This window comes from Piliocolobus tephrosceles, chromosome 18, assembly GCF_002776525.5.
Source record: "Piliocolobus tephrosceles isolate RC106 chromosome 18, ASM277652v3, whole genome shotgun sequence".
Lineage (NCBI taxonomy): Eukaryota > Metazoa > Chordata > Mammalia > Primates > Cercopithecidae > Piliocolobus > Piliocolobus tephrosceles.
The window spans coordinates 57,412,117-57,426,441 of record NC_045451.1 but is presented as its reverse complement, the minus strand read 5'-3'; the positions used below and the strand labels follow the sequence as shown (position 1 = coordinate 57,426,441).

The 14,325-nt window shown below is 41.4% G+C and overlaps 1 long non-coding RNA gene across 1 annotated transcript in view; it reads left to right on the top strand.

Annotated features, from left to right (window-relative positions):
• The first annotated feature begins 288 nt into the window (after window positions 1-288).
• LOC111539636 overlaps window positions 289-14,325 on the top strand; it is a 28,123-nt gene continuing 14,086 nt past the window's right edge. The window contains exon 1 of the long non-coding RNA XR_002730739.1: window positions 289-370. This is a non-coding gene — a long non-coding RNA (uncharacterized LOC111539636). The remainder of the gene's footprint in view (window positions 371-14,325) is intronic.

Here is a 14,325-nt window from a genome sequence, read left to right as displayed (position 1 = left end):
AGTGTTCTTGAGTCACCAAGTCTGGTGCCTTACTCATTTCAGTTTGTCAAATGGGTAAAACAAAACTTACCTCTGTATATGGTATTAATAAACGAGCATTGTTGAGCTTCTGTAGAGAGCAGTAGTTGTGGAGTAAATGTTATGGCATAATTGAAATTATGTCTTTTAACTCCCTAAGCAACAGAACTCCCTCCCTACCTGCTTAAAAGTTGGAGTTATTATTCACATCCTATTTAAAAATAGCACAGAATCTGCAGCAGGATGGGCGTGGAAGTTGTCTGGAGCTTTAATCACTAATGACCTCATCTTCAAATGGTCAGTGATAATAAACAAGAAGGAGGGATTTCCAAGGGAGCAGAGCATTAATAAGGTAAGATTTTAAAATTAATTTTTCAAGTTAATTAAAATGTCCAAAAGCACAATAAAACTACAGAAAATCTGGCAAGGGAATGGCAGCAGGACTGATTAATGCAAGTCAACTGTCTTCTGAGGGTAATAGTAATAATGATGAGATTATGGATATGGAAGAACCTGCTAAAAAGAAATGTGATGCATGTGGAATACAAACTGCATCCCAGTTACTATTTTATGGTGCACAATGGATCTTATTAAGGAGGAATAGTGGCAAGAATTACCACTGAATTGCTCAATAAAAGTATTGTGTAATTAACAGTGTTGGAGCAGCAGCTGGAGTGATGCCTCCCATTGATGTTCCATATTCTCCATTTATTTTCGGTTTGCTAAGGGGGTGTAGGTTCTAACTAAGACTGTTTATTTCATCATGAAACAGTAAACATTTGTCAAGCAGGGCACTAAGCTAAGAGACATGAGGCTGTGAGGATGAGTATGGCACTGCTTTGGCCCTCAGGGGGCTTATGTTCAAATAGGGCAGATGAGATAGGAATGTAATTAACTCTAATACAATGCAGATTGTGTTGAAACCTTCCATAGAGGTCAAAAGACAGAGAAATTACTTTTAACAAAAGAGATTTAGCAGAAGCACCTGGGAATCTACAGCATTTGAGAAGGGCTCTATCTTTGATGTTGGCAAGATTTTTGACAGGTCGAGATCATAATAATTCTCTACTTGTGAGTTCTTAAATTTTTGAAAAAGCCATATAGTATACAAATAATGTCAGCAAGCCAAATAGGAAACAATAGAAATATATTTGTGGTGAAGAGTGTAGTCAAAGGGAGACACGTCTTTCAATAATATGTTGAGAGAACTATGTTGGCACATGAAATGGTAACATTTAATACCATGCAAATATATCTTGTGCAAAGGGGGCTTTGGACATTTTGGAATCAAGCAATTATGGTTGTGCCAGACATGCTTGGCCTTACCCTTGCTTTAGGTAGCTACTCTGGCTGCATAGTGGACTTGGGGGACAAGAAGCAGGTCATAAAAACCATTTTGGGATGCTGCAGCAATAGAACATGATGGAAATGATGGGAGCCCAAATTTACAAGGTGTGCTCTGTGGAAACAGAAAGGAGAAAACACTTGTCAGTAACATTGTGGATACAGAACTAACAAAACTTGAACAAAGAAGAGGGAGAGGTCAAAGATGATCACCAGCTTTTGAATCTGGACCACCAGGAGGATGGCCAGGTGAATGCCAACAATTTGGTGGATGAAAGGGCTTTGGGCTAATAAGGAAGATGTGTTGGTACAATAAGGATTGATGCACCAGGACAGGTACTTCTGCTTCATCCACCTGAGGTCAGCCTCCATCTTTTTCAGTATGATGCTGAACTCGAGTTAATGCTTCTTAGATTCTATGATGATATTGAGTTTAGGCGCCATCAGAATGTGCTTGTGAGATGCTGGCATGGAAAGAGATGTTCTTCGGGCATGGTCAGAGGATTATTTAAACATCATCCACTTGTGCACTGATGTATTTCAGGGTCACTTAGAATGACAGCTGAGCTTTTCAGTCTCCAAAGTGGAGACAGGGTTGCTGTGAAGCTCAGTTCTGAGGTCCTGGAAGGAGTCTGGACTCCAGATCATGGGATACAACTGACTTTTAGTTTGGTTTTTTGACTTTTCACTTGGTTTTTATAAGGTTATCTTTAGCCCTCCTTTTGATTTTCTTTTAGCTCCAAAGAATTCATTCCAGACTTCCTTTCTCATTGGGTTTCTATTATTTCTGGCTATATTTTCTTCACCCAGCCACCTTTGTTTCTGGCATTGGCACTGATGAGCACAGAAGGTGTTGAAGCATAGAAGCCAGCTGACCCAGAGTATAATGAGGCACTAAGATGGAGAGGAAGAAGTGCCAAGAAATTCAAGCTGGGGTAGATTATAGTCTAAAGGCTCATTCCATACCAGGCTCATAAATCTAGTTCATTTTCAACTCACTTGTTTCCTTAGTCCCTTGTAACAATTTGCCAGTAAGACATAAAGTTTCTAGCTTTGTTACTTCTCAGATCCATCTCTGCCTCTCTAGCTCCAAGGTCACAGTCGTAGTTTTGCTGTCAGCCTTCTTTCATGAAGACTAGTATAATCTCCTCACTGGTGCTCTGAACGCTATCTGGTCCTCTTCCATCTTTTCTGTGCACTGCAGTGCACAGTATCTTCATTTTCAGGATTCTCCAAAGCCCCTATGGCTCTCCATTGTTCCTGAAATCAGATTTAAAACCCTGATCCTGGACGTTCAGGCTCTCCCTTGGTCATGGCCCTCCTCAGGCGTCCTTGCCAGCTGCTGCCGCCCACTTGTGTTTCGCTCCTGTTGGGAACACATCCTTGTTGTACGCCGTTCACCATTTATGGCTGCCACCTCTGAAAAGCTGTCGGCACCACGGCTTCCTAAAGTGCCGTTTTTCTCTGATTCTCCCACATCTGTCTCATTTCTTTTAGAGGCCTTTCTTGTCAGGATCAGGTAAGCTACTTCTTGGCATGAGCGGGTGTGTCTCTATCACCTTAAATGCAGATGGACGGAACGTGGGTTACCAAACCCTTTCTTTTTTAGCAGGCTATAACGCCAATCTTATCCTTTCTGGTAAGTTTGCCTGCTGGTAACTTTTCCTTTCTGCATTGAGCATCGTCTTATTAGCTCTACTCTTTAGTTGTCTGAAAAAATTACTGCACTCTTAAGTCTTCTGCTAAATATAGACTGTAGAAATATGGCTTACAGAAGATCACCGTACTTTCCAAAGAGTACTTGGATTAAAATAAATGGGTTCTAGTTTCATGTAAGTATGGAAAATCCTGGATTAAGCAGAGCTGAATAGATTTCTTTCTGGAGAACTACTTAGAGATTTTGATGATGTACCTTTTAGATCTCCAAGAAGGGGTGTTTCATGATCCATCAAAATTAGGGGTAACTCTCCTCTCTGGGGCAGGCTCTCCTTTGATTTCTTTTTTCTTATTGCAATGAAATGTAAATTTCAAGACATCCAGAGATAGAAACGAACTGAAAGAGACTGAATTTTTGTCTCCAACATGATGCAGCGTTGAATACCACTGGGGTATTATTGCCTCTGGCTGAAGGTGAATAAAGCCTTTGGCTCTTAGAAGTGTTCAGGGCCCAGAACTGGCACAGTTCACTGTCTTTAGGGAACGATGACAGAGAGGTGCCTTCTGCCTGCAGCCACGTCCCTGCCAGCACAAAAGGGCAACCGTTCTAAGGGAAACGTGGTCTCAGTGCTTCTCACTGCTTTCCTTAGGAAAGAAATTGCAGACCACAAGGGTGACAGCAAAACTCAACATTCTTACCTCATTTAGGACTCTTAGGAGTAGGTCCCCTCTCCCTTTATTCTTAAGGCATTCAAAAGAAAACAGCTTTTAAACGTCTCACGGGGAAACACACACTTTTCATGCTTTGCTTCTTTGTTGCTGATGCATAAGCTCTGCTCTGGTTAGTCCATGCTGGCTACCTCCCAGCTCCTGCACGTCCCACGCCCACATCTTCCTCCCAGCTCGTCCCCAGGAGGCTCGCTGCTGTAGAGGGTGTCACCTGCACGGTGCACCCTTCTCTTCCATACCCACCTCCCTCCCTCTTTGATCCTGCTGTGGAGCCTGGTCCTGCTACGACGCCCCCTCCCGTGGGCAGCCCCTCCCCTTGGCTCCAGACCTCAGTGGCCTGCAGCGGGTAGGGGGAGGGGAAGCTCGCTCCTCCCCCTGCCCTTGACCTAGGGTGGCCAAGGCTTCCCAAGACTGCTAATTTCCAGGTGCCTCAGCCTCTCCTTGGGCGTTCCTTTCACTCCGCCTACAGCTCTGCAAATAGTCCCATCAGTGGCTAAAGCCTCTGGAACCTTCCGAGTTGGGTCCTCTTTCTTGCTGGAGCCTGACTGAGACAGTATATTTTCAGGAAATGTACACAGGTCCCTCACATGAAAACACTGGAGCGCGGTCACAGTGTGTCATTGCCACCTCCTACCCCAAAAGACAGGCAGCGGCAGCTGGGCCGCAGCTGGGGAGTCTCCCTTGGGATCAGAGCCGGGGGCCCAGCAGGCTGTTTGCTCAGCCCCATGTGGCCAGGAAGCCCTTTTTGGTGGAGGGCACCTCAGGGCATTAGTATTCCAAAGGACCCATTTTGAAAAGCCCTAGAGGAGAGTATAGCTCAGGAGGGATGGAGCACATGCAGTGGTTTGCTGATAGCAGGTATTTAGGAGGCTGATCTGGGCCATGCTGGAACCACCTGGCCTGGCAGATGGCTGCAGTATATTTTAGAGAAGTCCCTAAGTGTGCCTCAGTACACACCGCTCTTCACCTCTGTTCTCTTCAACAATGTGTAGGCAAATCTTGGCTTGATTTGGCCGGTTGGGGGGCGGGATGCTATTGTAGCTTTTGAAATATATCCCAGGGGAGCCTTTTCCTATGCCAGGAACTCTGACCTATTGCTTTCTGATATTCCCAGGGAATGGCACTGTCCACTTAGAAATGAGGGGACATCATTGTCCCCTCTGAGCACAGGAGGATGAGTCTCAGAGGAAGGCATAGAAATGCCAGAAGTCTCTTTCGTGAAATAGCAAACTTACAGTAATTTTGGTGTTAGTGTGGTAGGCATGCTGGGATGAGAAATGACTTGGCAAAAAAGGGTTGAACATCACTGAATTTGTTTGTCCTTTAGAAACAGAAAAGATAGGAGCGCACTTTACTCTTTCAGTAACCGTGTGGTCAGAGTGTAATGGTCAGAGGCCGAGTGGCCTCTTCAAGATATCTGGGATGCAAGTCCCTGTCTGTATCGTGGATCAGTAGCAGTGCTGGGTGAATACAGTGTCATGGAGCCCTGGGAATGCAGCTGGAGCCCTCATACCTTGTAGCTAGCTGTCTCTCTCCCTGCTTTCTGTAGAGCTGGCTACCTGGTAACTCTCCTGGAGTCCCCCATGAGGCCCCCCTCCTGTGACTCACTGTCCACTCAGACTCTGCTCTCAGATCACCTCCCGAACTGGTCACCACCAGCTGGTGCTTAATTGCCTCCCTGGCTTTTGCTTGGCCTTCAATCACTCCTGGTGCTTACATCAATCTGCTCTCGTCTCCAGAGGCACAGAGTGGAGGAACTTGCTTTGTCTTTATTTCTCTGCAAATAAAGGACCCCTCCTTGGGCAAGGATGAATGGGTTACTCAGAGTTGAATTGTAATGTCTTATGGGGCTCTTCCAGGAAACTCCCCCAGATTGCAGGAAAGAAGGCCTCAATATCCTGCAGGACCTGAAGGGCATCCTACCTAACTCCTAACAGGGACAGCTGCCATCCATGCAGTTGTGCAGCATGGGGGCCTTACACCTGATATTCTCTGAGAGGACCTGCAGGCCCATCCATCACAGACAATGTCTGGTTCAGCATTTTTTTTTTTTTTTTTTTTTGAGACAGAGTCTTACTCTGTTGCCAGGCTGGAGTGCCGTGGCACGATCTTGGTTCCCTGCAACCTCTGCCTCCTGGGTTCAAGCGATTCTCCTGCCTCAGCCTCCTGAGTAGCTAGGACTACAGGCATGCGCCACCATGCCCAGCTAATTTTTGTATTTTTAGTAGAGACGGAGTTTCACCATGTTGGCCAGGATGGTCTCCATCTCTTGACCTCGTGATCTGCCTGCGTTGGCTTCCCAAAGTGTTGGGATTACAGGTGTGAACCATGGCACACAGCCCAGCTTCTTTATAGGAAGTAGGATTCGAGGCCTCTGTCAGGGATAAAATCAATTTTCATCCCATTTCCAAAAGGGCTTTGGTAACCCCGAAAGTGGAAAATGACCTGCTGTAAACCCGATTCTGTTCTCCAACACAATCCTTTGCCTTCCCGACAAAGACCTGGGCAAGGATGAAACCATGGGGCAGGGCTTCTGTCTCCTACAAATATGCTCAGTTATCTTTCAGAACCCCCCTTAGGATGAACCTGAGCTCGGAAGCTGTCCCAGTCCTCACTCTGGGGGGGTCATTTTGTCCTGGTTTGGGCAGGACTTCCTGGTTTTAGCACTGAAAGTAAGTCCCATGTCCCTTCAGTCCCAGGTAAAATGAGATAGCTGATCGCTGTCCCCCACACCCTCTTCCCTTTTGGGCCTGTCATTGCACACTTCACATTGTATATTCACTGCACCTTTCTGTGAGGCAGTGGACTCCATGAAGAGAGGGGTCGTATCTTGTTCCTCTTCATCTCCCCTCATGCCTCACTGGTATTAGAAAGTGCCCCATGAAAATTTGTTGAGCAGGAATTGCTACTCAAGGCTTAGATTCTGTGTAAACAGCTCCACTCTTATTTTAAAATTTGTTTTTTAAATGTTTATTTGACAAATAGTTTTGTGTATATTTACAAGGTACAGTGTGATGTTTTGATAGATGTATACACTGTGGAATGATTATATCAAGCTAATTAACATATCCATCACCTCACATACTTATTTTGTTTGTAGTGAGAACACTTGAAATCTACTCTTTGAGCAATTTTGAAATATACAGTACATTGTTATTAACTATGGTCACTATGCTATACAGTATAGTTATCTAACTAAAACTTTCTACCTTGTGATCAATATCTCTCAATTCCCCATCCTACCAACCCTCATTCTACTCACTATTTCAATGAGTTCAGTATTTTCAGATTCAACAAATAAATTAGATCATGCAGTATTTTTCCTTCTGTCCCTGGTTTTTAGAATCTGTGGAGAGGATCTCTCAGGGCTCTGCATTTATTATGGGGCCCCTGCTTTATTCCTGAAAAATAAAACTGAGATACCCAAACCTTGCAACGATTATGGGGGCCTCATTACCTGGGACTATTACCTGTAGCAGCTATAACATTCATTATTTAAAAACTATTGATTTTTTAAGAAACCATTTATTGTAGATAACTGGAAAACACAAAAGAAGATATAATGACACACAATTTTATTGCTAAGGAAAAATCACTGCCATTTATTGTATCCCGTTTATAAAATACAAATGAAATAATCATTTTGTAGCCTGTGTTTTCTATCCTCTAATACAAAGTGAGTATTTGCCCTTGTCAGTAGCATTTTTCTACAACATAACTAAAAATGGATTTTAAGAATCTTTGTAAAAACCAAAAGGGGATTCATCAGTTTTTATTTGTATATTTTACGTATGCTGGGTAATCTAGTCATAAAATGATTGTATGCTAATTTTAAAAAGGCCATTTCAAAAAGGAGAGAAGAAAAGTCAGCCTAAAATCTCACCCCACCTCAGAGATAATCTTTTGATAATCTTGTTAACATTTTAGTGTCTATCTTTCCAGACATTCTCCTGTGGATCGATACACATGGCCATGTAGACTTCAACACATATTACTACCAGGCCAAACATCTCTTTATATACTTAGTGGACATTTTAATTTTTTTCACTTCTAAAGTATTTATGTAATTTGCATTTTTTTTCTGGTTGGGTTTCAGTATTTTCATATAGACTTATATGATCATTTTAGAATATTAGGGCTATTAAACATTTTGTTTTAAAATTTTAACAGTATCTCCCTCAGAATTTAATTTCTTTTAGTCATTTTTTTTTCTCTTCAGAACTTTAAATTTCAGTGGTGTGTGATATGCTAGTGTTACCTATTTAGTTTCTGCCTTTGGTCCAACATAAAAAAAGGTCTTGGCCACCCCTAAAATGTATTTAAAAAATCTATGGCTAAGTATGAATTCCCTTCTTTATGTTTTAATTTTTAATCCATCTGGAATTCATCTAGCTTAAAGAATTGTGCAATAAAGGAAACAAATTTACTTTTTTTCTCCCAGAAGTCCAGCTAATTGTTCCAACATCTTTTCCTCTTTAATTAGAAATGCCAGCATTAGCATATATATGTAGTTTTCCCATTATTGTTATTCTCTTAAATATTCTACAAGTGTAGTTTTGCTTTTTTCCCTGTACCAGTGAAATTTGAATGGTTTACCCTCTCAGGAGTGGGTCTCATTCCTTGTTTCTTCCAACACATTAATCTATTTTTGTCTGTTGTTGTCAGCGAATATGGTCTGAATAACACTTATTAGTTGGAATTTATTGAGGTTTTCTCTGTAGTATAATATGGTTCAATTTTTGTAAATGTCATAAGAAGTTATTAATACAATCTCTATATAGCATATACCTCTGTCTTCTCTCTCTCATCTGTAATTTCTATTACTGCTAAGTGTGGGTTGGAACTTTTTTGAAAGAGGGATTTGAAGTTGGGAACTTGGTTTGTTGCGGGAGGAGATCCCTTTGACTTTTAGATTAAGTAATTGCTTGATTAACTGCACAGGGATATGGGGTCAAATTTTCAGACGATAATCTTTGCTCTTTTTACAATTATTCTTTCCATTTCAAGCATCCTGAGTTATTTTATTTTATACAGAATTCAGTTGAGTTTCAGTTTTTGATTCAGTATGAGGGGTTTTGTTTTGTTTTTGCATTGGTGCTTTATTCTTCATGTATGATTGCTATGTTGGTTATGTTTGTCTTTATTTAAGTTGCAATGGTGATAGATTTCATTGTTTTCTCAATTATTTATCCACTTCCCCACTTAGCTGTATTTTATAGCCCTGTTGACTTTGGGCTTTGCCATGGGGTTGTTTTGACCAATGCAGTGTAGATGGAAGGAACAGTGGCCAGTTTTGATCGGAGGTTTAAGAAACACCATGAGTTTGGCTTGTTCCTGGAGCTTCTGTCTCCTGGCACAAGAACCCCCTGACAGTGGCTGTCCCTTCAGCTTGGGACATGGAATGAGAAGACACAAGGAGCCCATCAGAGCTCAGCTGAGCCCAGCAGAAGTGCAGCCCACCTGGAGACCTGCAAGCAAGAGTAAATGTTTTTTGGGGGAAGTTGTTGAGATTTGGGGTTGCTTGCTGCTGCAGTTACCATGTTTCCCTTCCGTTACCCCACTCATTCTTTAAAACTATTTTCGTTCTTCCTTCTCCTCATCCATGCATCATTGAAGACCATCAGCAGGCCAGAATGAAGTAGGCAAGCAAAGCAGGGATCAAGGCCTGTGGACAAGGAGGGAATGGGGCTCTGTTAAGTGATTTGCTGTGTCCTGGAGGACTGAGAAATGCTTTGAGGATAATGGGAGTCGGATCTCTTACTGTTGGGAATATGAAAATGGAGACAGCTAGAATCGGACTTGCCAAATTTAGCAAATAAAAATACAGGACACTATTTGGGACAGATTTATACTAAAAAGTTATTTGTTATCTGAAATTCTAATTTAACTGAGCATCCTGTATGTATCTGGTAATCTTGGATAAAATAAACCCTGTAGTGTTGGATTGAAATTGGAGGTACCAGCATGAACTTACAGATTCACACACACACACAGACACATAAATAAAGACATGTGACGTATACGTATGTAGGGACCAAGAAGCTTTTCCCTTGGCCCTCTGAAGTTTTGCTGTAAAATCAACGTGCACAAGGCAGATTAATTGGAGAAAAGGCATACAAATCTATTTAACATGTATACATGGGAGCCTCCACAATGAAAACCACTAGATACACGGGAAATTTTCCATTTTTATGCTTAGGTGAAAGTATGGACAGCTTTGTAGAAATATAATTGGAAAAAAAAAGCGTGTGAGTGGGGGAATCCAGCAAGATCTGTCTGTCTAGATTATTCCTGCCCTCTCTGTCTCAGCTGCCTTTTTTTTTTTTTTTTTTTATTCTGGGTATGCGGCAGGGCCCTCTGAAATGGAAGTCTTATGACCTACAGTCAAACAAGGTAGGTCAGATAATTGTTAATGGTCAGCTTTTATACAGAAAGGCAAAAGAAAAGTTAGATTAATATTTTTAGGTTTTATGGCTGGTTTTCGGGAAGGGGTTCTGGTTTCTGTGACCTGCTTTGGAGAAGAGGGATTCTAGTTTCTATGGATAGCCTTGAGGGAGAATGGTTCTGAGAGACAGGAGGGTAGGAGAAGGTCAGAAAAAAGCTTTTGCTTCTGAGGCTGCTTCTGAGGCCTTCATTTTAGGATATTGTTTTTTGAGCCCCTACATTCCCCAGTCTGAAACTTCCCCCAGAAGTTTCACAGTCCAGATATTGGGTTGGTGGATTGTTTTATAATCCATTGAACCAGCCTGTCAGTCCTGAGGATAAGCTAGTCCAGTGATACAGTTAATAGTTGTGTCTCGTTGCAGGCAGCGCAGGTGATCTTCCACCACAGTCAGGCTTCTCTATGATTTCAGCAGTCAGTTATTTAATAAGAAGCATTCCTATGGAAACAAAAGAAAAACAAAGGCTAGTGGTTAGAACAAACTATAAACTTAGTTTCTGAGTCCAGAGGGAAGCCAGTTGAAAAGATTTTTGGATATTGGGCTTGAAGCATCTTCCAACGAAGTGAGAGCAGACAGTGGCAATCTGACAGATTTTTTTTTTATGGTTTGCAGTTTGCATCAGCTGTTCCAGTGAACTTTCTGAGTAGTCTGTACACCAGCAGGCACAAAGGCTGTTCATACATGAAGCTGCTGTAATGATTTTTCGAAGTTTTTTAAATCAAGTTGTCTAGTTTTAGCTTATAAGGCTTTAGGAAAAAGCAGTTTTAATTTTAGTGATTTTAAGTAAAAAAAATTGTAAACATTAGTTTGGAGCCAGTAAAAAATTCAGTATTCGGTCCAAATTGTATGGAAATTATAAAAACTGAAAAACAATGGACAAGGCTAAAATCTAGAATCTAATAACAGATCTAATAACAGATATATTAAAGTTTTCTTCTGAAACTTAATTTTCCTCCAGTCCTCTGTCTCTATGAATGACAAATCATAGTACAATTTATTTGAAAAGTAAGTCCTAGTCTTATTTTACTTGACTTGATTGTTTGCATAAAGTGTGGCAAAAATAGTGATTGGCCACATACGGTCTTTTGAAAATTGGGTTTTCTGGAACTTTTTATAAGGAGTTTCAGATAAGACTTTCAAAAGCTACTATTTTCCATTCCCTTTTTTTGGGAGGTGGGGAAGATGGGGTCTCATTCTGTCATGCAGGCTGGAGTGCAGTAGCATGATCATAGCCCACTGCAGCCTCAAACTTCTTGGCTCAAGTGATCCTCCTGCCTCAGCCTCCTGAGTAGCTGGGACCAAAGGCATGTGCCACCATGCCCAGCTAAACATTCCTTCTTCTTCTTCTTTTTTTTTTTTTGCAGAATTATTGTTTAGGTATCATGTTGTTCATCTTTGAGTAGGGACACTTCTATCTCGGATGGCTATTTGTTCTGAATACTAGTTTCTGTAGCATTTTGCTCTACTCTTTATCAATTTAGCAATTGTTTGGATCCTCCATGTCCATCTTGATCTGGAGGTCTGGATGATCAGTGTTAATGTTCTGGCTTAGCTGCTGGGATCCCTGGGGAGGGTACAAATGAAGAGAGGGTGGTATGAGAAGCTGCAGCAGGAAACTGGTCTTTTCAATAATTAAATCTTTTTATTCCTCAGCAATACATTTTTTGTTTTTTTGTAATAGTGTCTAAGCAAGAAAGAAAAACAATCTGAACATTTCTTTTTTAACTTTCATTTTAAGTTCAGGGATATATGTGCAGGTTTGTTATATAGGTGAACTTGTGTCATGGGGGTTTGTTGTACAGATTATTTCAGCACCCAGGTATTAAGCTTGGTATCCATTAGCTATTTTTCCTGATCCTCTCCCTCCTCCCACCCTCCACCCTCCGATAAGCCCCAGTGTTTATTGTTCCCCTCTGTGAGTCCATGTGTTCTCATCATTTAGCTCCTGCTTATAAGTGAGAACATATGGTATTTGGTTTTCTGTTCCTGTGTTAGTTTGCTAAGGATGATGGCCTCCAGCCCCATCCATGTTGCTGCAAAGGACATGACCTTGTTATTTTTATGGCTGTATAGTATTCTATGGTGTATGTGTACCACATTTTCTTTATGCTTTTTAGGTTGATTCTTTGTCTTTGCTATTGTGAATAGTGCTGCAATGAACACATGTGTGCCTGTGTCTTTACGATAGAACTATTTCTGTTCTTCTGGGCATATGGGTCAAAGGATAGTTCTGTTTTTAGGTTTTTGAGGAATCATCACGCTCTTTTCCCTCATGGTTGAACTAACTTACACTCCCACCAACAGTGTAAAAGTGTTCCTTTCTCTCTGCAACCTTACCAGCATCTGTTGTTTCTTGACTTTTTAATAATCATTATTCTGACTGGCGTGAGCTGGTCTCTCACTGTGGTTTTGACTTGCATTTCTCTAATTAGAGATATTGAGCTTTTTTTCTTGTGCAGATTGGCTGCATGTATGTGATCTTTTGAGAAGTCTCTGTTCATGTCCTTTGCCCACTTTTAAATGGGGTTATTATTATTATTATTATCAAATTGAGTATTTTAAACAGAGGGATCTAATGCTATTATTGGTTATATGAGTGGGAAATGAGCTGAGAAGGCCAACAGGGGATAGTGCGGAAACCTGGAGAGGAGCAGCAATGGGAAATCCCCACACCCCAGGCTGGAGGGGCAGGGAGGAGACAGTGTTATTGGTGCCAGTGTCTGGCATCAGCTGGATGCTTAAGCAGTTTTTATGTGGCAGCTGGAACCATGGAGAAAATTGTCTCTATTGAGATGCTGCCTGAGGCACAGAAGAAGGGGAAAAATATCTGAATTTCTTCCTTCTCTTGGAAGAAATCCTGGGTTTCTTCCTTCTGCTAGAAGGAAGAAATCTCCCAGAAGTGCCTCCTGTTGACCAAATCCTGACGGATACAGGGGCTGGAAAAATGTAGCCTGGAGTTGTCAGCCCTCTGTATTAAGACCAGAGCAGAGGAAGAAGAGTGAGGAATGGATCTGAGGTCAAGACTGGCAAAGGTTTTTCCTCCCATAGAGATTCCGCAGCTATATAGAGTCTTTTGCAAGGTTATTTCCCAAACCCTATTACCCGCCCTGCCCCTCCCCCCACATGCACATATACACACATTTAATGTAAGATCTACTTTTTTATATTATGTCTTAAATGCTATGAACTCTTATCCATTTATTTTGTAATAGACATCTTTTTGGATTTTCAGAGTCCCAAGCACTTTCAGTTTTTTAGTTGATTCCTTTTGATCACAAGCAAGACTGATTTTCCTTTCTTTGTGGTTTCTATAGCCAATCCTGTGAGCCTTCCTGCTCCTGGGAACTCTTAAGTTACCACAGTCTCAGAAGAATTCTGTGTTTGGTGTCCCAGCAGTCTCTGAATTCTAGAACAACCTGTTCAGTGCCCTTGGGGTCAAGGAGGCATGTGCCCCCCAATCTGATAGTCATTTGAGTTAAATACTTCCAGTGTCACCTCTTTTATGGGAAGAACTCTTTTGCCTTGCTTCTAACCCAGGAGTTCTGCTCTCAGTAAAACAGCTCATTCTTCTCCCCAGAATACCCAATTCTGTAGCAGTTATGGGGTTTATACCAGTAATTTCCTCTGCTCATACCCATTCCTAGTATGTCATCTTATATAATTTCTACAATGGTTCTGCAAATATATGTCACATAGGCAACCACTATTTCTTACATCCTACTCAGGGCTGACATCATTAATTGATTAGGTTGATTTATTTAGTTCATTATTTAAGTAATTGATTTGGTTGATTAAATAATTATGACTAATTGATTATGCTCATTTTCTGATGAAAACGACCTTAGAACATTTCTTAAGATTATGCTGGAAGTCACTCCCAATAGCATGTGAAAAGAACATGTATTTGACATACTGGATTTGGTAGCAAGGTCTAAGCTTCAGTTCAAGTTTTTAACAGACAATGGTTTGTTATGAGGCAATGAACATGAGGAGTCCCTTCAAGTTCATTGAGACATTGCCTGATTTTGCTTTGAAAATTTTTCCCTTTATAAGAAATCTTATCAGGTATCGGTGATGCTGATAACAAGAAACAAAGAGAAAGAAGCAAATAAAGAGAAAGTGAGACCGAGTTCCA